Source organism: Pristiophorus japonicus, chromosome 12 (genome assembly GCF_044704955.1).
Source record: "Pristiophorus japonicus isolate sPriJap1 chromosome 12, sPriJap1.hap1, whole genome shotgun sequence".
Lineage (NCBI taxonomy): Eukaryota > Metazoa > Chordata > Chondrichthyes > Pristiophoridae > Pristiophorus > Pristiophorus japonicus.
The window spans coordinates 63855463-63880725 of NC_091988.1; positions in this window are offsets into that span (position 1 = coordinate 63855463).

Here is a 25263-nt window from a genome sequence, read left to right on the forward strand (position 1 = left end):
AAATGAATTAAAATTCTCAAACTGTCATGGTGGGATTGTGAACTCACATTCTCTCTGGATTACCAGCCCAATAACATAACCACTCGCCCACTGAACCCAGAGTCAGAGAATTACTGATGGAGAACTGAGAGGAACTGTCCTACCTGCCCTCACAATTGCAGGGAGATAAAGAGAGGAAGACAGCAAGCATCATCAAAAACAACAGAACTAAATTGGCTTTTGCATTCTGCCTTTAAGTATAGAGGATAGAGTCCACTGCCCTGCTATTGAGGCCCACACACAAATTGCCGATACCATTCCCACTAAAGCCCTTTCTAGCAACACTCGCCATCACGACAACACTTGCTCCATGCAAAGGGTTTGCTCTAAAATTTTGCATTTGTAAATCTGAGCTGCATCAGTCTCGAGCAATGTGATAAACCCCCACTCCCCCTGTTTGCAGCCTCGAGCACTCCAAGGCCATGTTAGCGCCAGTTCAGCTGCAAAGTAAAAATCCCTCTTCTCTGCCCAACACTATACCTTAACTGTAGCCTCAGAGCACTACTTCAGACTGTGTCATTTCCATTTCCCAAGCAAGCCCTTCTCCCACCCTCTCCAAGTGAGACTGCCAATTCAGCGACAATTACTGCTAAACGATGCAATTTTGTGCTCTGGACCAATGCCTCACCAGGATCCGAGTTGACCCTTGCTCCAACCCATCTCTGCAGCTGGCACAGAGGGTCACAAATCGTGTCAGCTGCTGACAGCATTCCAACGCTTGGAGATTTTATTTTAAATGATTATAACACTTTGAGAACCACACTGCAATCATTTGTTGCTAATCTTGTCCCCATGCCGAATTCTCCTCCATGTTGCTACATCTGTCCCCACCTTCTGTAGCCTCAATGAAACCCACCTCGTCAACCCTGCCTCTGAACCATAGAAACATAGAAACATAGAAATTAGGTGCAGGAGCAGGCCATTTGGCCCTTCGAGCCTGCACCGCCATTCGATAAGATCATGGCTGATCATTCAACCTCAGTACCCCTTTCCTGCTTTCTCTCCATACCCCTTGATCCCTTTAGCCATAAGGGCCATATCTAACTCCCTTTTGAATATATCTAACAAACTGGCCTCAACAACTTTCTGCAGTAGAGAATTCCACAGGTTAACCACTCTCTGAGTGAAGAAGTTTCTCCTCCTCTCGGTCCTAAATGGCTTACCCCTTATTCTGTGATCCCTGGTTCAGCAACGAGAACATTCTTCCTGCCTCTAACCTGTCCAATCCCGTCAGAATTTTATATGCTTCTATCAGATCCCCTCTCATTCTTCTAAACTACAATGAATACAAGCCCAGTTGATCCAGTCTCTCCTCATATGTCAGTCCTGCCATCCCAGGAATCAATTTAGTGAACCTTCGCTGTACTCCCTCAATAGCAAGAACGTCTTTCCTCAGATTAGGAGACCAAAACTGAACACAATATTCCAGTTGTGGCCTCACCAAGGCTCTGTACAACTGCAGTAAGACCTCCCTGCTCCTATACTCAAATCCCCTAGCTATGAAGGCCAACGTGCCATTTGCCTTCTTCACCGCCTGCTGTATCTGCATGCCAAACTTCAATGACTGATGTACCATGACACCCAGATCTCATTGCACCTTCCCTTTTCCTAATCTGCCACCATTCAGATAATATTCTGTCTTCCTGTTTTTGCCACCAAAGTGGATAACATCACATTTATCCACATTATACTGCATCTGCCTCACCTAACCTGTCCAAGTCACCCTGCAGCCTCTTAGTATCCGCCACCCAGCTTAGTGTCATCTGAAAACTTGGAGATATTACATTCAATTCCTTCATTTAATTAATCATTGATGTATATTGTAAATAGCTGGGGTCACAGCACTGAATCCTGCAGCACCCCACTGGTCACTGTCTGCCATTCTGAAAAGGACCCGTTTATTCCGACTCTCTGCTTCCTGTCTGCCAACCAGTTCTCTATCCACGTCAATACATTACCCCCAATACCATGTGCTTTAATTTTAGAAACATAGAAACATAGAAACATATTTGCACACTAATCTCTTGTGTGGGACCTTGTCAAAAGCCACCTAACTCTTCATCTAACTCCTACTTAGTGTCGGATTGCCCTTTATAAAAATGATGATGAGTGGACAATAGAAATACAATTAAACATTTTTTTAATTTAATTTGGTATTGTTGGGATGGTCTACTGGTACACAGAATTCAGAACACAGAAACTTTACGGTCGTCTGAGGTTTGTGCTCCACGCGAGCTTCCTCCCCTCTATTTACTGCCTCTCCTATCAATGTAACCTTTCTCCTAATGTTGCCTGCTTGATCGGTACCCCATCCACCACCGTCAACATTCACTCCCTCCACCACCGGCGCACCGTGGCTGCAGTGTGTACCATCTACAAGATGTACTGCAGCAACTCGCCAAGACTTCTTCGGCAGCACCTCCCAAACCTGCGACCTCTACCACCTAGAAGGACCAGGGCAGCAGGCGCATGGGAATACCATCACCTCCACGTTCCCCTCCAAGTCACACACCATCCTGACTTGGAAATATATCGGCCGTTTCTTCATCGTCGCGGGGTCAAAATCCTGGAACTCCCTCCCTAACAGCACTGTGGGAGTACGTTCACCACATGGACTGCAGCGGTTCAAGAAGGTGGCTCACCACCATCTTTTCAAGGACAATTAGGGATGGGCAATAAATGCTGGCCTTGCCAGCGACACCCATGTCGCAGAACAAATAATTTAAAAAAAAATGTGCTTATCTAGCTTCCCATTAAGTGCATCTATGTTATTCACCTCACCTACTCTATGTGGTTCCGGATAAGAAAGTTCTGATAAGTGAGGTTCAACCTGTATTATTATTCTACAGCCTTGGCTTAGTTAGTGTCATGTATGTATGCTTGGGGTTTCTAGCCACCAGGGGGCGCCACTATCGGAGGTCATTGGGCTGTATGCACATGTGTGCAGGCCAGGTATATAAAGCAAGCCACCATGTAATGTGGGCACTTTGTGCCCAAATAAAGTTGAGCCAGGTTTGCACCTGAGTAAGTTTACAGTATTCAGTCTATCGAGTTATTACATACATAACATTTGGCGACGAGGTAACTCAAGAACCTTTGCATGCAAAATGAGCACCATTGGAATTTTGGAGAGATTCGTGGAGGGAGAGGGCTGGTCGGATTTTATCGATCGCCTGGCCCAGTACTTCATGACCAACAAAATGGAGGAATCTACTGATGCAGTTAGGCACAGGGTGGTTTTCCTCACTCTTTGCGGTCTGAAAATCTATGGTCTCATAAAGAATCTCCTCTCGCCTGCACATCCAATGGACAAGGACTATGAGGAATTGTATGCTCTGGTACGTGACCATCTCAAACCAAAAGAAGGCATCATCATCCCACGCTATCGATTCTACACGCATGTTCGTTCTGAGGGCCAGGATGTGTCGAAATTCGTCGCCGACCTAAGACATCTTGCTGGGTCATGTAAGTTCGAAGACATGTTGGGGGACATGCTGTGAGATTTCTTCGTAATAGGAATCAACCACGAGGTGATCCTCCGGAAGTTATTGGCTGCGGAGACACTGGATTTGAGCAAGGCCATCGCGATTGCCCAGGCATGCATGACGACGGATGATAATTTAAGGCAGATATCATCGAAGAGTCGGAGCTCCACGGCAAGTACTGTAAAGAAGATTGTATCGTCGTATGGCAGAGCTGCTTATGGCAAGGCCTGCTCGACTGCGTATGCGAAACCTGTAGCTGCTCAAAGTCCACCAACAGGTACGAATCCGACTTCACCCTGTTGGCGTTGTGGGGGCAATCATCAACATCATCAGTATCGTTTTAAACAGTACATCAGTAAAAGCTGTTCGAAAGTGGGGCACCTTCAGCGAATATGTCCACAACTGAGCAAGCGTGCTGTGACTCACCACGTGGATGATGACGACCAGTCCAGCATGGACCTGGATATGCAACCCGAGATACCCAAGGAGGAAGTGTATGGACTGTATTCGTTCCTGACAAAAAGTTAACTGATAATGGTTCATGTGAAACTCAATGGCATGCCGGTATCGATGGAATTGGACACGGGTGCAAGTCAGTCGATAATGAGCCAAAGGACATTCAACAAGTGGGACACTAAGGCTGTGAAGCCTAAGCTGAATCCAGTCAATGCCAAGTTGTACCGTCAACTCATCTATTTTGTTACAAATGCTATGTGCATTTAGACACAGTGCCTTTAAGTTTGGTTTTTTTACCCTTTTTTCCTGCTTGTTTCTGTGGTGTATGTAGGCACCTTTAGTAATGATTCCAATAGGCAGGGTATGATACTTAAACTGTGTAGACCTGTAGTCCTTTATTTGCAGCTCCTGAGTGCTGACAACAAGCTGTGAGTTCCCTTTTATACTGGGTTACCTGCCGTGTGCAGGCAACCTCTAGGTCTCCAGCAGCAGCACCCTCTGGTGTACCGGTAAGGTGCGTACAGTATAAGGGTACATTCAATGTGGCATAACAGTGTTACAGACATCACACAGTAAACAGGCATGCATACACAACAATACTCCCCCCTGAGCATGTTTTCATATCCCCTGACCAGGGGAGGTGATCAGTGGTGGGCTATGGGAGGTTGTGGTGAGGGTTGTGTGGTTGCCAGGTGTGACCCCTGTGCTTGAGGCTGGCCTCGTACGTTTCCCCTCCCTCATATACAAACCAAATGGGTGTCACTGTTGTGGGATCCCTCGGGGAGATAGCCACGGCAGCAGTGGGTGATGTGTATACACTGTGATGTGGGTAGTTGTGGGGTGGTGGGCAGGGCCACAAGACTGGGTGGGCTCCTTGTCCACCAATAGGGATGAGGGTCAGGTTATCCCGGGGTTTGCCAGGGAAGCTGGAGGTATTGGCCTCATGCTCCTGGTGTTGGCCCTGGTGGCCAGGGGCTGTAGGGCTGGTCTGGTGCAGGTTGCCATTGTGGTGGCTGGGCTGCCCATTGACCACTGTCCCTGTAGTGGGTCTGCTCCCACTGCCTGTGTATGTGTCCTGCAAGGGGCATCACATTCGTTCCAGGCTACATGGTCAGGTAGCCTGCTGGACCTGGGGGTTTCCCACAGGGGGATTCCATTGGCATCAGCATGGTCCCTGTAGGACCCAATGTCCTTTGGCAGTGTCCTACTGGTATACATGACACCTTGGCTCTGATCACACATAGTCGAGCCTGCATTATACATTCTAGCATTTGCATCACTTTAGGGTGTCCTGGTTTCAACAGACATGGTTACATTAGGCATTTCACAATCTCTATCATTATTGTTAAGCATAATAAACTTGTTCTTAACCTTACTGATACCTGCATTCATATCATTAGTCACATTAGTTAAACCAGCATCACAATTCATTGTTACATTGCATACATTTTCATACTTGCACCCTTTAATCGCATCTTTAGCTTTAAAGTCTGTGTTCTCAAATAGTTGAAACTTCCCCTTTAAATTTCTTTGGTTACTGGTCTCCTTTAAGGGAGCCTTCAAATCCAATTGGCCGCTCGGTGTCATGTGATGCTCCTCCATGCTCACTCGTGGTATGGCGGCGGCCATTTTGATTACAAGTGTTTTTCCTTGTGCTGCTGGTGCTGCAGCCATTTCCTGGCTTTCCTGCAGCAGGGCTGTGGTGGTCTTTTTTTCCACAGGGCCAATTCACCTGATGTGGACCTGGTTCATCCAATTCCTGCTCAGCAACGTGGGACCGTCGCCGGCTACAATCCACAGGGGGAGTTTATTCAACACGCCGCCCTGGGAGGCCTGGACATCCATACTGCCAACGATTTGGATTTTACCTTTGGTATGAGTGAGCAGCTTTGCCTGGACAGGAGACAGTTTTGGTCGAGTGGCAGGATTCATCCAAATTTTTTCAAAGGTCATTTGGCTCTTCACAGACTGGCTCGCCCCTGTGTCGATCTCCATGGAGACTGGGACCCCATCGATGTCCACTTGCATCATCCACGGAGAACTTCCGGTGGAGCAGGTTTCCTCCACAGGGCCCACCAGTGCTGCTACAAAGACTATGCATGCAAAGGCTGCAAACAGAAAGGAATCTTCAGAGAATTTGCAGAAAAGGCTGTAATCACCGCGTCTCTGATGAGTTGGCTAATCACCGGGGCTCCGACACAGATGAAGATGAAGCTGCTCAAACCCTGGAAGAAGAGTATAGAATCTTTACCTGCTCCACCGGAAGCTCTCCATGGATGATGGAAGTGGACATCGATGGGGTCCCAGTGGACTTCGCTCTGGCTGCACTCCCCAGAGTCACCATTGCCCCCACCGATACTCAGAACAGAGTACCAGTTGGAGAGTGAGATGGACTCAGGGGACTCCTGCACTACCTGCCTAGTCCTCCTCTTCTGTCCAGGGGTCACCCAATCCCAATCTGCCTGCACACTCTTAAGCTGTGGGGTGACCGCCTCTAGAAACATGCTATCCACGTAGCTCTCAGTCTCACGGATGCATCGATGTGACCCCAGGTGCCGCTCAAGCTCTACTACATGGAGCTCGAGTTGGTGCTGCCCAGAGACACCTCCTGCACACATGGTCGCCCCGGCGGTGCGCAGCATCTGGGACTTCCCACATGCCACAGGATGTGCAATCCACGGGACTGAGCTGCCAACCCTCTAGTTACACTCGCAACTATCAAGTAGAACTAAACTCTAAATCTTAGCACACCCACCCGCTACTCAGCAAACAGCCGATTTAATTAACTGGCTCTCCTTAGATAATAAATGTTATGTATTAATGCTTGGGGGTCACCAGACACCAGAGGGTGCTGTGGTCGGAGGTCACCGGGCTGGACACCTGTGGCATGTGTGCTTCGCCACCTGTATATAAGCTGGGTGTCTTTGTCATGCAGGCATTCTCGGGCTGGAATAAAGATGGATCAGGTTGCACCTGAGTGAGTTTATAGTAACCAGACTCTTGAGTCATTACAATTGGTGACGAGGTAATTTAAGAACCTTCGCATGCACAATGGGCATGGTTGGAATCCTGGAGAGATTCATGGAGGGCGAGGATTGGGCGGATTTTGTCGACCGCCTGGATCAGTATTTTGTGGCCAATGGCATGGAGGCAGAGGCCTACGCAGTTAAGCGCAGGGCAGTTCTCCTCACCGTTTATGGTCCAAAAATTTACGGCCTCATGAAGAATCTTCTCTCGCCTGTACGTCTGGTGGAAAAAGGGTATGAGGAATTGTGTACTTTGGTGGGTAATCATCTAAAGCCACAAGAGGGGATCATCATATCACGCTACCATTTCTACACGCATGTTCGTGCTGAGGGTCAGGTCGTGTCGGGATTTGTCACTGACTTGCGACGTCTTGCTGAGCCGTGTAAGTTCGGGAACATGCTGGAAGACATGCTGTGTGATGTCATCGGGATAGGCATCAGCCATGATGCGATCCTCAGGAAGCTGTTGGCTGCAGAGATGCTGGATTTGAAAAAGCCCATCGCGACTGCCCAGGCATGCATGACGACGGATGATAATTTGAGGCAGATATCATCGACGGGTCGGAGTTCCACAGCAAGTACTGTAAACAAGATGGCGTTGTTTTCGGGCAGAGCTGCTCAGAGCCTGCCGACTGGTTCGAACCAGATTTCACCCTGTTGGCGTTGTGGGGCCAATCATCGGCCTCATCAGTGTCGGTTTACATAATACTCATGCAATGGATGTTCGAAAGTGGAGCATCTTCACAGGATGTGTCCACAATGGAGCAAGCGTGGTGCGGCTCACCACGTGGTTGATGAGGACCAGTTCAGTGATGGCCCGGATATACAACCCGAGGAGGAAGTGAATTCATTCCTGAGCAAGAGCCAGCCGATAGTCGTTAATGTGAAGCTGAATGGCGTGACTGTATCAATGGAGCTGGACACAGGTGCGAGCCAGTCGATAATGAGCCAAAGGACATTCGACAAGCTATGGGACACTAAGGCTGCGAAACCGAAGCTGAGTCCAGTCAATGCCAGGTTGCGTACTTACACTAAGGAACTCATACCGGTGCTCGGCAGTGCAGCAATCGAGGTATCATATGACGGTGTGGTTCATGAGCTACCATTATCGATCGTCCCAGGTAATGGTCCAACGCTGTTCGGCAGGAATTGGCTTGAGAATATCAAGCTGAACTGGAATGATGTCAAGATATTGTCCTCGGTGGATGATACTTCGTGTACTCAAGTATTGGAAAAGTTTCCTTCTTTGTTTGAACCGGGCATTGGTAATTTTACGGAAGCCAAGGTGTAGATTCACCTGGACTCCAATGCAAGGCCTGTCTATCACAAAGCTCAGTCTGTTCCGTACATGATAAGGGAGAAGGTTGAAATTGAGCTTGACAGACTCCAGCATGAAGGGATCATATCACCGGTCGAGTTTAACGAGTGGGCTAGTCCCATTATTCCTGTGTTGAAGAGTGATGGCACTGTCAGGATTTGTGTAGACTACAAGGTTACGATTAATCAATTTTCAAAACAGGATCAAGATCCATTACCGAGGTCTAATGACCTGTTCGCCATGCTAACTGCTGGAAAGTCAGTCACGAAACTGGATCTGACATCGGCCTATATGACCCAGGACTTGTTGACACTTCGAAAAAACTCATCTGCATCAACACCCATAAAGGACTGTTCATCTACAACAGGTGTCCTTTTGGGATTCGTTCGGCTGCAGCCATATTTCAGAGGAATATGGAGAGTTTACTGAACTCCGTTCCTAGAACTGTCATGTTTCAAGATGACATTCTGATCACAGGTCACGACGCTGCTGAATATCTGAACAATCTTGAAGAAGCCCAATAGCGTCTGGACAAAGTGAGACTCAGGCTGAAACGCCCAAACTGTGCATTCATGGCACCTGAAGTCGAATTTCTTGGGAGGAAGATTGCTGCTGATGGCATCAGGCCCACTGATTCGAAAACCGAGGCCATCAAAAATACACCCAGGCCTCAGAATGTGACGGAGCTGCGTTCGTTCCTTGGGCTACTCAATTACTTTGGTCATTTCTTATCCAGTTTGAGCACTTTACTAGAGCCACTGCATGTGTTACTAAGGAAAGGCGACAATTGGGTCTGGGGTGCGTCTTAAGATAGAGCCTTTGAGAAAGCCAAGAATCCGGTATGTTCAAACAAGTTGCTTGTTCATTATGATCCGCATAAGCGTCTTGTATTGGCCTGTGATGTTTCATCATATGGGGTTTGCTGCGTACTCCAACAAGCAAATGAATCGGACAAGCTACAACCTGTTGCGTATGTTTCGAGAAGTCTGTCTAAAGTGGAAATAGCTTACAGTATGCTAGAGAAAGAAGCTTTGGCCTGTGTGTATGGGGTAAAAAAATGCACCAGTACCTGTTTGGTCTTCGTTTTGAAGTAGAAACGATTACAAGCCACTCATTTCATTGTTTGTGGAAAACAAAGATATTAATACCAATGCATCGTCCCGCATTCAAAGGTGGGCGCTGACATTGTCTGCCTATGATTACGTCGTCCGTCATAGACCTGGTACTGAGAATTCTGCCGATGCACTGAGTCATCTGCCCTTACCCACAATTGAGATGGAGATGCCTCAACCTGCAGATCTACTGTTAGTAATGAATGTTTTTGAGAGTGAAGGAACCCCTGTCACTGCTCAACAAGTTAGGATCTGGACCAGCCATTACCCTATTTTATCGATTGTGAAACGGTGTGTACTCAGTGGTGATTGGTCTGCCATACCTATGGAGATGCGTGAGGAGACCAAACTTTACAACCATCGCAAGGATGAGCTGTCCATTCAGTCAGACTGTTTACTGTGGAGTAATCACGTAATCATGCCTAAGAAAGGTAGAGAAAAATTTGTACGTGAACTTCATAGCACTCATCCTGGTATTGTCATGATGAAGTCCATTGCTAGGTCTCATATATGGTGGCCTGGAATTGACTCTGATCTGGAATCATGCGTGCATCAATGCAATATTTGCATGCAGCTAAGTAAAGTACCAACGGAATCTCCGCTGAGTCTTTGGTCTTGGCCATCCAAACCAAAGTTTGCAGACAGGTTTCTGCTACATTGATTTTGCGGGCCCGTTCCTAGGAAAGATGTTTTTTGTCGTAATAGATGCATACTCTAAGTGGATAGAGTGTGTTATTATGTCATCCAGCACATCTACAGCTACCATTGCTACTCATGGTTTGCCTGACTTTGTTGTGAGTGACAATGGATCTTGCTTCACAAGTCTTGAGTTCCAGGAGTTCATGAAGCTCAATGGCATCAGACATGTGAGATCAGCTCCATTCAAGCCTGCTTCTAATGATCAAAGCAGAGCATGCCGTTCAAACGATCAAGCAAAGTATGAAACGTGTAACTCAGGGCTCACTACAGAGACGGTTGTCATGTATATTGCTCAGTTACAGATCAATACCTCATACGCTTACTGGGGTTCCTCCTGCTGAACTACTGATGAAGAGAAATCTCAAGACCAGGCTTTCTCTTGTTCATCCCTGATTTGAATGATCGTGTTGAAAACAGACGTCAAAGTCAGCAATGGTGTCATGATCATGTTGCCGTGTCACATGACATCTCGGTCACCAATCCGGTTTATGTACTGAACTATGGTCAAGGTCCAAAGTGGATCACCAGCACTGTTACAGCCAAGGAGGGTAACAGAGTGTTTATCGTCGTGCTCAAGAATGGGCAAACATGCAGCAAACACCTTGACCAGGTTTAACTGCAGCACACGGATGAACTGGAATCGAGTGAGGAAGATGCAGTCAGTGGCCAACCAACCAATGTTCTCTCATCACAGGACTCTGCTGACATTCCTGACTCTGAACCTTCAGTCTCTGATGTGGTCATGACCACTCCCATCAGATCGGCTACTCAGCCCTCAGTCTCAACGGACTCAGAACGCTCGCCCAGAGCTAAAGTTGAACTGAGACGATCAACTCGTGAGAGGAAAGCCCCAGACCATCCTAATTTGTAAAAAGACTGTTGTTAAGATTTTAAAAGCGGGATGTTGTTATGTATTAATGCTTGGGGGTCACCAGACACCAGAGGGCACCAGGGTCGGAGGTTATCGGGCTGTACGCATGTGGTATGTATGCTTAGTCACCGGTATATAAGCTGGGTGTCTTTGTCACGCAGGCACTTTCGGGTTGGAATAAAGATGGATCAGGTTGCACCTGAGTGAGTTTACAGTCACCAGACTCTTGAGTCATTACAATAAAGATCACATATATTTACTGGCAGATGCTACTTACAACACTGCCAAAGGTTTCCTACTGAAAGAAAAAGAAAAATACTCACCAATCCACCAGCCAATCACTTACCCGCTTGGCTGTGACATCACACCTCGATTTTGATTTTTTAAAAACTTTTTGTCCCTGCTCCTGTGGCTCCTCCAATGGCCGCGCCCTTTTTATGGGCCTCTCGATCTTCCCGCTCATGCACCATCCACCCAGATACATCCACCCTGAGTTAGTAGCCCTATTGCCTCTGAGCTCGAAGGTTGAGGGTTTTAAGGCCCTGTCCAAGATTCGGGTACATTATCTAGGTTGACGCTCCAATTGACTGCTGCATGTGAAATGGAGTCACAGCCCTGTCTGTCTTCATGTGTAGTTGCGTGTACATAATAGGGGGCATTTTCTACTTTTGTGTTGGCATCAGGGAACTTGCCCATGCGTATCATAAAACTATGGGTAAGGGACAGAAAATCACCAGCACAGCTGCAATGTTCCAATAGGCGACTTATGAGGATGTTGCCTGGACTGGAGAATTTTAGCTATGAGGAAAAATTGGATAGGCTGGGTTTGTTTTCTTTGGAACAGAGGAGGCTGAAGGGAGACCTTATGAAGGTGCACAAAATTATGAGGGGCCTGGATAGAGTGGATAGGAAGGACTTATTTTCCTTAGCAGAGAGGTCAACAAACAGGGGGAATAGATTTAAAGTAATTGGTATGTGGTTTAGAGGGGATTTGAGGAGAAATCTTTTCACCCAGAGGGTGGTGGGGGTCTGGAACTCACTGCCTGAAAGGGTGGTAGAGGCAGAAACCCTCACCACATTTAAAAAGTACTTGGATGCGCACTTGAAGTGCCGTAACCTAAGGGCTACGGACCAAGAGCTGGAAAGAGGGATTAGGCTGGATAGCTCTTTGTCGGCCGGTGCGGACACGATGGGCCGAATGGCCTCCTGCCGTGTTGTAAATTTCTATGATTCTAGATGCAAGCGGTCGCGAACGCCGCTGCATTGTGCTCAGAAAATGACCCATAATGTGTGTTTCGTCTGTTGTATTACAAACAAATGCGGTGCGTCCAATGCTTGCTGTTGTCATGCTGAAACCAATGATCTTTTAGGTGCAATGTTGCCATTGCAGTGAAGTATCAGTGACCTCAATTCCAGTTGAGTCCTGTTGACTTATCCGCAGTAAACAACATAACTCATTCAGGACTGAAGTCAAAGGGGATGGGGGTTGATGGGGCGGGGGGGGGTCCAGTGGGTCACAGAGCTGTCCTTTCACCTCTTGCAGTTAGATTTAACACCCAGTCCAAACAGATGTGAAAGTCTGTTGTCTGCAGTGTGGGACTCATTGGTGTAATGGGTCAGAGCATTATTCTCTCATCTCTTGTGAACCTGACATTAAACTCAGTGTAAACAGATAAGGTGAAAGCCCATCACTCTGTGTTGTGGGACTGAGGAGTTTAATGGACTTGAACAATGTTCCTTCATCTCTTGTGATGATAAGCGGATAAGGATTTCTTTGTTCGGGTGGCGAAGGCCAGTGACTGGGGAGGTTCCTCGGGGCCTGTATTCCTAATCGCCTGTTATTCACTCTCTTCACAAGCGCTTTGGAAAGGAAAAGTTTTTATAAGGAGCTTGTACATTTTTCACGGACTGTGCTATTTCCAACAAACCGTCCCTGAAGACTTGCGACGTTGAGGGAATTTGACGAGCTAAAGACAATTAAAATAAACAGTTTTGACGAGATTTACCACCCATTGCTTGTGGAAATCGAATCTGATTATCCTTGCAGATTGCTATTGACTGAATATTTACATTCACTGGTCAGCAGTAGTGTGTCAGGGGGCGGTGTTTGACTTGAGGGGGTTCTCTGTGTAAAGGTTCAGTTTGGAGCCCCTACATTTTCCGAGACAACGATACCAAATATTATCTGCCTAATCAAATTATAAGGACAGGTCGCATAGGCTAGGTGTGTATTCCCTTGAATATAGAAGATTAAGGGGTGATCTGTCAGCTGTGGCTCAGTGGTAGCACCCTCACCTCTGAGTTCGAAGGTTGTGGGTTCATGTCCCACTCCAGGGACTTGTGCACAAAAATCTAGGCTGACACTCCAGTGCAGTGCTGAGGGAGTCTTTTGGATGAGACGTTAAACCGAGGCCGCGTCTGCTCCCTCAGGTGGACGTAAAAGATCCCAAGGCACTATTTCGAAGAGGAGCAGGGGAGTGTCCTGGCCAATATTTCATCATCATCATCATAGACAGTCCCTCGGAATCAAGGATGACTTGCTTCCACTCCTGAAGTGAGTTCTTTGGTGGCTGAACAGTCCAATACGAGAGCCACAGACTCTGTGACAGGTGGGACTGGTTTGCCGCACGCTCTTTCCTCTGCATGCTCTTGGCGATGAGACTCGAGGTGCTCAGTGCCCTCTTGGATGTACTTCCTCCATTTAGGGCGATCTTGGGCCAGGGACTCCCAGGTGTCAGTGGGGATGTTGCACTTTATCAGGGAGGCTTTGAGGGTGTCCTTGTAGCATTTCCGCTGCCCACCTTTGGCTCGTTTGCCGTGAAGGAGCTCGAGTAGAGCAGTAATTTGGGGAATCTCGTGTCTGGCATGCGGACTATGTGACCTGCCCAGCGGAGCTGATCGAGCATGGTCAGTGCTTCAATGCTGGGGATGTTGGCCTGGACAAGGACGCTGATGTTGGTGCGCCTGTCCTCCCAGGGGATTTGTAAGATCTTGCGGAGACATCGTTGGTGATATTTCTCCAGCAACTTGAGGTGTCTACTGTACATGGTCCATGTCTCTGAGCCATACAGGAAGGCAGGTATTACTACAGCCCTGTAGACCATGAGCTTGGTGGTAGATTTGAGGGCCTGGTCTTCAAACACTCTTTTCCTCAGGCGGCCGAAGGCTGCACTGGCGCACTGGAGGCGGTGTTGGATCTCATCGTCGATGCTTCCTCTTGTTGATAGGAGGCTCCCTAGATATGGGAAGTGGTCCACAGTGTCCAGGGCCGCTATTATGGCCGATATTTATCTCTCAATCGACATAACAAAAAAAACAGATTATCTGGTCATTATCACATTGCTGTTTGTGGGAGCTTGCTGTGTGCAAATTGGCTGCTGCATTTCCCACATTACAAACAGCGGCTACACTTCAAAAAGTACTTAATTGGCTGTAAAGCCCTTTGGGATATCCAGTGGTTGTGAAACATGTGATATAAATGTAAGTATTTATTTTATTTTCTTTCAAATTGATGCGTTTACGATTAAAGTAGTTGATATCTAGGGTAGATAGAGAGAAAATATTTCCTCTGGTGGGGGGAGTCCAGAACAAGAGGGCATAACCTTCAACTTAGAGCTAGGCCATTCAGGGTTGATGTCAGGAAACACGTCTTCACGTAAGGGGCAGTGGAATTTTCGAACTCTCTTCCCCAAAAAGCTGCAGAGGCTGAGGGTTGTAGTGTATTTGCTTCATGGGTTCTTTGCTTAAGAATTCATAGCTACACATTTGCTGTGTAGAACTAGCTGGTTTATTAGCCAAAGTTTAACAATCAAGCTGAACACTACCAGTTCATCCACCAGGCTCACAACTGCACGCCTCATCGTGGAGAACCTGAACTCAATTAACTGGGGTTTTATTGAGTCTTGTGAACATCATGTGACTGGCTAAGCCACTCACAGTGCCACAGCTCCACCAGCCTGTGAGCATGCTCACTGATGCATACATTACAGGGATCAATTGAAAATTTCAAAACTGAGATTGATAGATTTTTGGTATTTAGGGTTACGGAGAATGGCGGAACAGGCTCGAGGGGCTAAAGGGCCTTCTCCTGATCCTGTGCTCCATCCTATATCCACACATATACAATTGTATAAAACTAGTTGGCATAATGATCAGGGATCAGCTATTACCACTGCATAGGTGTCCTTTCAATGGATCCGCTGGGGACCTGTGCAATTACACAGATCGCAGGGTCATAACCCAACCTGTGTTCGTACTCAAGGGTAACAATGCCATCTGTGAAGGGTTGTAAATCACCTCCTTAAATGTGTTCTCTTACATCTTTGTATTGGCCAGAGTCCATGACTTGTGTTTGCTATCTCACATTTATCCACATTAATTCCCATCTGACATCTGCACACCAGTGTTTAATACATCCCCGATTTTCATCGGTCCAACATTGGCAGCCGTGCCTTCAGCTGCCTAGGTCCGAAGCTCTGGCATTCCATCCCTAAACCTCTCCCATCTCCTTTAAAACGCTCCCTGAACCCTACCCTAGCTTTTGGTCATCTATCCGAAAATCTTCTTATGTGGCTTGGTGTCAAATTTTGTTTCATAATCGCTCCTGTGAAGCACCTTACAACATTTTTCTACTTTCAAGGCACTATATAAATAGAAACATTAGAAAATAGGTGCAGGAGTAGGCCATTCGGCCCTTCGAGCCTGCACCGCCATTCAATGAGTTCATGGCTGAACATGCAACTTCAGTACCCCATTCCTGTTTTCTCGCCATACCCCTTGATCCCCCTCGGAGTACATCTAACTCCTTTTTGAATATATTTAGTGAATTGGCCTCAACAACTTTCTGTGGTAGAGAATTCCACAGGTTCACCACTCTCTGGGTGAAGAAGTTTCTCCTCATCTCGGTCCTAAATGGCTTACCCCTTATCCTTAGACTGTGACCCCTGGTTCTGGACTTCCCCAACATTGCGAATATTCTTTTTGCATCGAACCTGTCTAAACCCATCAGAATTTTAAATGTTTCTATGAGATCCCCTCTCATTCTTCTGAACTCCAGTGAATACAAGCCCAGTTGATCCAGTCTTTCTTGATATGTCAGTCCCGCCATCCCGGGAATCAGTCTGGTGAACCTTCGCTGCACTCCCTCAATGGCAAGAATGTCCTTCCTCAAGTTAGGAGACCAAAACTGTACACAATACTCCAGGTGTGGCCGCACCAAGGCCCTGTACAACTGTAGTATCACCTCCCTGCCGCTGTACTCAAATCCCCTCGCTATTAAGGCCAACATGCCATTTGCTTTCTTAACCGCCTGCTGTACCTGCATGCCAACCTTCAATGACTGATGTACCATGGCACCCAGGTCTCGTTGCACCTCCCCTTTTCCTAATCTGTCACCATTCAGATAATAGTCTGTCTCTCTGTTTTTACCACCAAAGTGGATAACCTCGCATTTAGCCACATTATACTTCATCTGCCATGCACTTGCCCACTCACCTAACCTATCCAAATCACTCTGCAGCCTCATAGCATCCTCCTCGCAGCTCACACTGCCACCCAACTTAGTGTCAACCGCAAATTTGGAGATACTACATTTAATCCCCTCGTCTAAATCATTAATGTACAATGTAAACAGCTGGGGCCCCAGCACAGAACCTTGCGGTACCCCACTAGTCACTGCCTGACATTCTGAACAGTACCCATTTACTCCTACTCTTTGCTTCCTGTCTGCCAACCAGTTCTCAATCCACGTCAGCATTTGCTATGCAAGTCATCAGATCTTCGGAAGGCTTCAGCGTCTGGTCAGCAGAGATATGTCTGGTTTTACCCACTGGCTTTCCCTGATCACTGCCTGTTTCAGGGACCACTTGGGGGTCATGCCTTCCCCCAAAGATTTTCGAGGATCCAGGCAGCCGTATGTTCCTTATGCGGAGCATAAACACTGGCATGGACGAGTTGTGTTTTGTATCCTGCAATTCTGCACAACTCCAATGGGAAGTGTATATCCATAACCAGCATGTACTTTTTCTTCTATCTGTTGTGGGATGTGGGCGTCGCTGGCAAGACCAGCATTTATTGCTCATCCCTAATTGCCCTTGAGAAGGTGGTGGTGAGCCGCCGCCTTGAACCGCTGCAGTCCGTGTGGTGAAGATACTCCCACAGTGCTGTTAGGGAGGGAGTTCCAGGATTTTGATCCAGCGACGATGAAGGGACAGCGATATATTTTCAAGTCAGTATGATGTGTAACTTGGAGGGGAACTTGCAGGTGGTGATGCTCCCATGCGCCTCCTGCTCTTGTCCTTCTAGAGGTCGCGGGTTTGGGAGATGCTACCGAAGAAGCCTTGGCGTGTTGCTGCAGTGCATCTTGTAGATGGTGCACACTGCAGCCACGGTGCGCCGGTGGTGGAGGGAGTGAATGTTGAAGGTGGTAGATGGGGTGCCAATCAAGCGGCCTGCTTTGTCCTGGGCATCGAGCTTCTTGAGTGTTGTTGGAGCTGCACTCATCCAGACAAGTGGCGAGAATTGCATCACACTCCTGACTTGTGCCTTGTAGATGGTGGCAAGGCTTTGGGGAGTCAGAAGGTGAGACACTTACCACAGAATAGTCAGCCTCTGACCTGCTCTTGTAGCCATAGTATTTATGTGGCTGGTCCAGTTAAGTTTCTATAGAGAGAGTTTAGGCTGCCGGATGATAGGAGAAACAAGCAGAAGAAAGCTCTGTGTCAATAAAGTGAGATGTTTCATTTCAGTCCGACTTGACTGAAGTACGTATTTTAAATCAAGCCAATCTGCACAGTTCTTGTCTCTATATTACAAAAAGGATATGGAGGCACTGGAGAAGGTGTAAAAAAATAATGACAGGAATGATACCAAAACTGAGAAGTTGGAACTTTCAGGAAAGACTGAACAGGCCAGGGCTCTTTTCTGTAGAAAAGAGATGGCTGAGGGGTGACGTGATAGAGATCTTGATTATGAAAGGGTTTGGTAGGCTGTGTCCACTTGCGGGGGAGACCGAAACTAAGGGCTATAAATATAATATAGTCACTAATAAATCCAAGAAGGAATTCAGGAGAAACTTCTTTACCCAGTCGGTGGTTAGAATGTGGAACTTGCGACCACATGGAGTGTTGAGGCGAATAGCATAGATGACTTTAAGGGGAAGCTAGTTAAATACACGAGGGAGAAAGGAATAAAAGTAATGCAGATATCGTTAGATGAAGTCGGGTTGGACGAGACTTCGTGTGAAGCATTAACACCAGCACGGACCAGTTGGGTCAAATGACCTGTTTCCCTGCTGTAAATTCTGTGTAAATAAATACTAAAATAGTCAAAAATGAGATGTCGGACATCTGAGGCAGTAAAGTGTGGAATTGCCACCCGGGGATGCGCAGTCCTGTTTACTCCCGTGCCACCCTGCTCCCTGTGCCCCTGGCGCCTAACACAGCAACAGTTTCAGTGAAGTTTATACGTTTTCTTACATCCCACAGCGAATGTCGGAGGTCATGACCTTTGCACCCACCCAAGCGAAATCAGCACTTCCCAAAGCTCTACCTCTGAGAAAGATCAAACACTGCTCGGGGGAGGGGTTATGGGAGAAGGTCTCCTGTTGCCACAGCGAGCACAAACGCCTGTGTCTTTGGGCATCTGCTAGCCATCTGTCGATCCCATCTCCGCTGCCTCTCGGCATCAGATGTCGGCCCAGTTTCGAAGGGAAGCCTAGGGCCCTTGGCATTTTTTTCTTTTTCGTCAAAAATAATGTGCAAATTTCCCAATCAATTTGAAATAAATGAGCCCCTGGACTCCACATCTGGAAGTCATGAAACTCCTTCGTGTCCAGATAGACCTTCTGCCATTTTGAACCGAAGAAAACAGGAGGGGAAGTGACGATTTAGATTTTTCTACTAATGAAAAGACAGGGAAGTCATTGAGGTAAAAAAAAAAGACCTAGAGTTCTAAACTTGAGGTCATCCAAAACTCAGCTGCCCATGTCCTACTTCGCACAAAGTCATATTCACCCATCATCTCTTGGCTCCCAATTAAGCAACGCCTTGATTTCAAAATTTCCATTCTTGTTTTCAAATCCCTCCATGGCCTCGCCCCTCCCTATCTCTGCAACATCCTCCAGCTCCACAACCCCCGAGATGTTTGCGCTCCTCAAATTCTGCCCTCTTGAGCATCCCTGGTTATAATTGCTCAACCATCGGTGGCTGTGCCTTCAGCTGCCTATGCCCCAAGCTCTGGAACTCCCTCCCTAAACCTCTCTGTAGCTCTACCTCTCTTTCCTCCTTTAAGACACTTCTTAAAACCTATCTCTTTGTCCAAGCTTTTGGTCACCTGCCCTAATTTCTTCTTATCTGGCTCGGTATCAAATTTATTTTTGGTCTTATAACACTCCTGTGAAGCGCCTTGGGATGATTTACTGTGCTAAAGGCGCTATATTAATACAAGTTGTTGTCGTAAACCGGCTCTGTAGTCAACGCTGACTCACTTGGGAGCTAGCTAGGGTTGCTAACACTCCAGGATTGCCCTGGAGTCTCCAGGAATGAAAGATTAATCTCCAGGACACTTCCACGAGCAACCCCAGGAGAAAAAATATTGTTGCCTGGAAATCCCGGCCTCCCCGGGTCCGTACTGAGTGTGTACGGACCCGGCAAGGCATCGCAAAAGCCGGTTTTCAGCGCACAACACGCATGCGCTGAAAACCAGCTTTTCCGATCTGTCAAGCTGGAGCTTGACAGATCCAACGCATCTCGGGAGCGAGGACATTTGCACGGGCAAGGTTGCGGTATTTACCCATATCTTGCCCAGCAAATGTCCTCAAAACTCTTGTGCCTGATAAAAGCAGGCGCATGGCCTACTTTTACAAGCGTAAGAGTTTTAAAACATACAAAAATAGAATAAAATTACATTTTAAAAACACATTTGATTGTTAAAAACCCTGCCCGCTAAGGTAAGATTATTTTTAACCCTAATTACAAAACTTTTTAAAAAATTGGAATTTTTTTTTCTCTACGGCATTTATTAACTTTAATTTCAATTAATTTTAATTATGTGAGATGTGTTCTTTATTTTTTATTATGGTGTTTAGTGTGTTTGTTTTTTTTCTCATTAATAATAATGAAAACTCATAGATACAGAGTTCTCATTACTATTAATGAGAAGCTGTGGAATACTGTACCTGATTGGCTGGGCAGTCACACGTGGAGGACGGGAGCGTGCCCCGCAGCACGGGAAGAGAAGGCCTCCCCACCGGAATCCCACGCTCTTCCGGGACCACTCAGGTACTTTCGGAAACATTTTTCAGGTTGGAGGCATCCGCCCGCAGGAAGCTTCCGACCGCAATTTCTGGACCTGTGTGTATTTTTAATTTTCGTATATTAGTTATAAAAAAAGATTGGCGAAGGATAATTACTGTTTGACTGGCCGGAGAGTTTAAAAGCAGGAAATCATGTGAATGAAACTTTCAGAAATACATCCAACCAGTGTTGGCAACCCTAGAGCTATCCTACCTCAATGTGTTATTAATAAACCTTGCAGCTAGCTGCGGCTATGTGCCACGAACTAACCGCTGTGAGATGTAAGCCAGCTCAGTCCCATGACTGTTGTGTAGACCAATGGCTTTCCATGATCCAGGTGCGCAGATCCCACTCCAGAGACTTGAGCACAACAATATAAGCCGACACTTCCAGTGCAGCGCTGAGGGAGCGCTGCACCGTCGGAGGTGGCCTTTTACAGATGAGACGTTAAATCGTCTGATCTCTCAGGTGGACATAAAAGAACCCACGGCACTATTTCGAAGAAGTGCCGGGGAGTTACCCCCGGTGACCTGGGCCAATATTTAGCCCCCAACCAGCACATAAAACAGATTATCTGGTCATTAATTTCATTGCTGTTTGTGGGAGCTTGCTGTGTGCAAATTGTCCGCCTCGTTTCCAACATTACAACAGTCACTCCAATTCAAAAATACTTAGATTGGTTATAAGCGCCTTGGGACGTCCTGAGGTCATGAAAGGCGCTATATAAATGCAAGTCTTTCTCTCTAATGGGAATGTAATGAGCAGACCATAGGTGGGCACAAATAATTTTTTTAATCGGTTCAATTCACTGTGAGGAAATTCTAGGTCATATCACTAGAGACTGGGACAAGGTTGCCAAACTCAGTCCACACAGGACCCTTGCAGCCAACAGGCAGAGGAGACTGTTACATAATAGCCCAACTGGTAATTGAAGCAAAAGTCGACCGAGAAAACTGGGAGAAAGCTTACACCATCGCCAAACAGTGAACAAAAATCCCCATCAATAAGTCTGTAATGTGTGAAAAGAGGCAGTTTAAATGAGTTGTGTAACTTAAGCTGTTAGTCTACACTTATCGCGGAGGAATGAAACCTTAATTGCAGGAAAGCGTGGAGTGGTCACTGGGGTCTTGAAGGTAGAAAGTTGGCAGTGCCAAGCGAGCCAAGCTCCCCCAGCAAATGTTGAACTTACGTATCATAAAAGATACATTCCGGTTCATTTTAATCACTGTTATATTTTACAATTCAAAGATCTTTAATGGGAGAAAAAAACTTTGACATTTTAAACAGAGGCTTTCACGTCCGCTGAAGTTTCCTCAACAGTCACGGCCACACTTCCAAACCATCCCACCCCAGTTTCAAAGGGGCCCTCTACCCCTTGCAGTCCAGTTCCCCATTATTGTCTGCAATTTATTCTGTCCTCCTGCCAATAGTTTATTCCCAGCTTTTTGCAGAAACATATATGGTCATTTTACCCTGCAGTAATTTATATAATCATAGAATAATGCAGTACAGGAGAACATTTGGTCCATCATGCCTGTGCCAGCTCCTTGAAAAAGCTGTCCAATTAGTCCTACTCCCCCTGCTCTTTCCCCCACAAAGTTTTTCTTTTCAAGCATATATCCAATTCCCATAGCCCTGTAAATTTCTGAGTTTTGTATCACCTGCAAACTTCAGGAAAAGGAATAGGCCATTCAGCCCCTCGAGCCTGCTCCGCCATTCAGTGAGATCATGACTGATTTTTCGATCTAACTCCATGTACCTGCCTTTGGCCCATATCCCTCAATACCTTTGGTTAACAAAAAGCAATGAATCTCCGATTTAAAATGAACTATTGATCCAGCGTCAGTTACCTTTTGCGGAAGAGAGTTCCAAACTTCTACCAGCCTGTGTGTGTAGAAGTGTTTCCTAATATAACTCCTGAAAGGTCTGGCTCTAATTTTTAGACTATGCCCCCTAGTCCTAGACTCCCCAACTAGCCAAAATAGTTTCTCTCTATCTACCCTATCTGTTCCCCTTAATATCCTGAAAACTTTAATCAGATCACCCCTTAATCTTCTAAATTCTTGGGAAAGCAACCCTAATCTGTGTAATCTCTCCTTGTAACGTAACCCTTGGAGTCCAGGTATCATTCTAGTAAACCTACGCTGCACTCCCTCCAAGGCCACTATATCTTTCCTATGGTGTAGTGCCCAGAACTGCTCACAGTACTCCAAGGTCTAACCAGGGTTTTATACAGCTGCAGTATAACTTCTGCCCCCTTGTGCTCTAGATATAAAGGTCAGCATTCCATTAGCCTTTATGATTATTTTCTGTACATTTTCATGACATATTAATGATCTGAATTAAAAATGGGAAACAGGGAAATGGAAATCTGAACAAATATTTTGTATCGGTCTTCACGGTAGAAGATGCTAAATGCATCCCAATAATTGATAATCAAGGGGCTATTGGCATGGGGGATCTTAAAACATTCACTATCACTAGGGAAAAAGTAATAGGCAAACTAATGGAACAAAAGGTGAACAAGTCCCCTGGACCTGATGACCTGGCTCCTAGGGCCTTAAAAGAGTGGCTGCAGAGATAGTGGATGTATTGATTGTAAACTACCAAATGTCCCTGGGTTGAGAGTCCCAGTGGACTGGAAAACCGCAAATGTAATGCCCCTATTTAAGAAAGGAGGGAGACAGAAAGCAGGAAACTATAGACCAGTTAGCCTAACATCTGTCATTGGGAAAATGCTGGAATCCATCATTTAGGAAGTAGCAGCAGGGCATTTAGAAAATCATAATGCAGTCAAGCAGAATCAGTATGGTTTTATGAAAGGAAAATCATGTTTGACAAATTTGCTGGAGTTCTTTGAGGATGTAACAAGCAGGGTGGATAAAGGGGAACCAGTAGATGTCATGTATTTGGATTTCCAGAAAGCATTCGATAAGGTTCCACATAAAAGGTTACTGCACAAGATAAGAGCTCACAGAGTTAGGGGTAATATATTAGCATGGATAGAAGATTGGCTAACTAATAGAAAGCAGAGAGTTGGGATAAATGGGTCATTTTCAGGTTGGTAAACTGTAACTAGTGGGGTACCACAGGGATCAATGCTGGGGCCTCAACTATTTACAATTTATATTAATGACTTGGATGAAGGGACCGAGTGCAATGTAGCTAAATTTGCTGATGATACAAGGATAGGTGGGAAAGCAAGTTACGAGGAGGATGTAAAGAGCCTACAAAGGGATATAGATAGCCTAAGTGAGTGGGCAAAAATGTGGCAGATGGAGTATAATAGGGGAAAATGTGAGATTATCCACTTTTGTAGGAAAAATAAAAAAGCTAATTATTATTCAAATGTGGAGAGATTACAAAATGCTGCGGTACAGAAGGATCTGGGGATCCTTGTCTATGAAACTCAAAAAGTTAGCATGCAGGTACAGCAAGTAATTAGGAAGGCAAATGGAATGTTGGCCTTTATTGCAAGGGAGATGGAGTATAAAAGTAAGGAAGTCCTGCTACAACTGTAGGACCATGCCTGGAGTATTGCGTACAGTTTTGGTCTCCTTTTTTAAGGAATGATATACTTGCATTGGAAGCAGTTTAGAGAAGGTTCACGAGGTTGATTCCTGAGATGAAGGGTTGTCATATGAAGAAAGGTTGAACAGATTGGGTCTATACTCATTGGAGTTTAGAAGACTGAGAGGTGATCTTATTGAAACCTATAAGATTCTGATGGAACTTGAAGGGTAGATGCTGAGAGGATGCTTCCCCTCATGGGGGAACTAGGGGCATAGTTTCAGAATAAGGGGTCACCCATTTAAAATGGAGATGAGGAGGAATTTCTTCTCTCATAGGGTGGTGAATCTTTGGAATTCTCTATCCCAGAGAGCTGTGGAGGCTGGGTCATTGAATATATTTAAGGTGGAGATAGACAGATTTCTGAACGATAAGGGAGTCAATAGTTATGGGGAGCAGGCGGGGAAATGGAGTTGAGGCTAGGATCAGATCAGCCATGATCTTATTGAATGGCAGAGCAAGCTCGAGGGGCCAGATGGCCTACTCCTGCTCCTATTTCTTCTGTTCTAATCCCCAAGTCTCTTTGGACATACACTGTTTTTAGCTTTTTACCATTTAGAAACTACCCTGTTCTAACCTTTTTAGGTACAAAATGGATGACCTCACATTTGCTTACATTGAAATCCATTTGCCACAGTTTTGCCCATTCACTTAATCCATCAATATCCCCTTTGTAATTTTATGCTTTCATCTACACTGCCTGCAATGCTGCCTATCTTTGCGTCATCGGCAAATTTGGACATATGACTTTCTATTTCTAACTTTGAAATTATGCTGTATTATCCAAGTCATTAATATATATCAAAAAAGAGCAGTGACCCTAACACCAACGCTGGGGGACACCACTGCACACTTCCCTCCTATCTGAAAACAACTGTTCACCACCACTCTCTGCCGACCACAGGGACTGAAAGCTCAATAATCCGTTCAATGCATTCCAGTGTCCCAAAGCGCTTCACCCAGTGAATTGTTTTGAAGTGCAGTGTCTTGGAGTTATATAGGCACTCGTGCTGCACTGGGAACATCCCATCGGCAGCAATGAGATGAATGACTAGATAATGTGTCTTTGGGTGGTGTCGGTTGAAGAGCATTGGCCAGGACACTGGGAGAACTCCCCGCTGTTTTTCCAAGACTTCCATGGGATCTTCAATATTCACCAGAACAAGCTTGGGTCGCCGAGTCTCCAGGAATTAAAGATTAATCTCCCACACACTGCTACGAGCAACCCAGGGGAAAAAATCATGAAAAAAAGGTGTATTTTTTTTTTCATTTTCTTTGAAAACTTCATTAGTTGTAAAAATATTGGAGATATGGAGGGTGGGAGCAGAGAGTCAAGTGATGAAACTTCCAGGAATACCTCCAACGAGAGCTGACAACCCCAGAACATGCCTTGA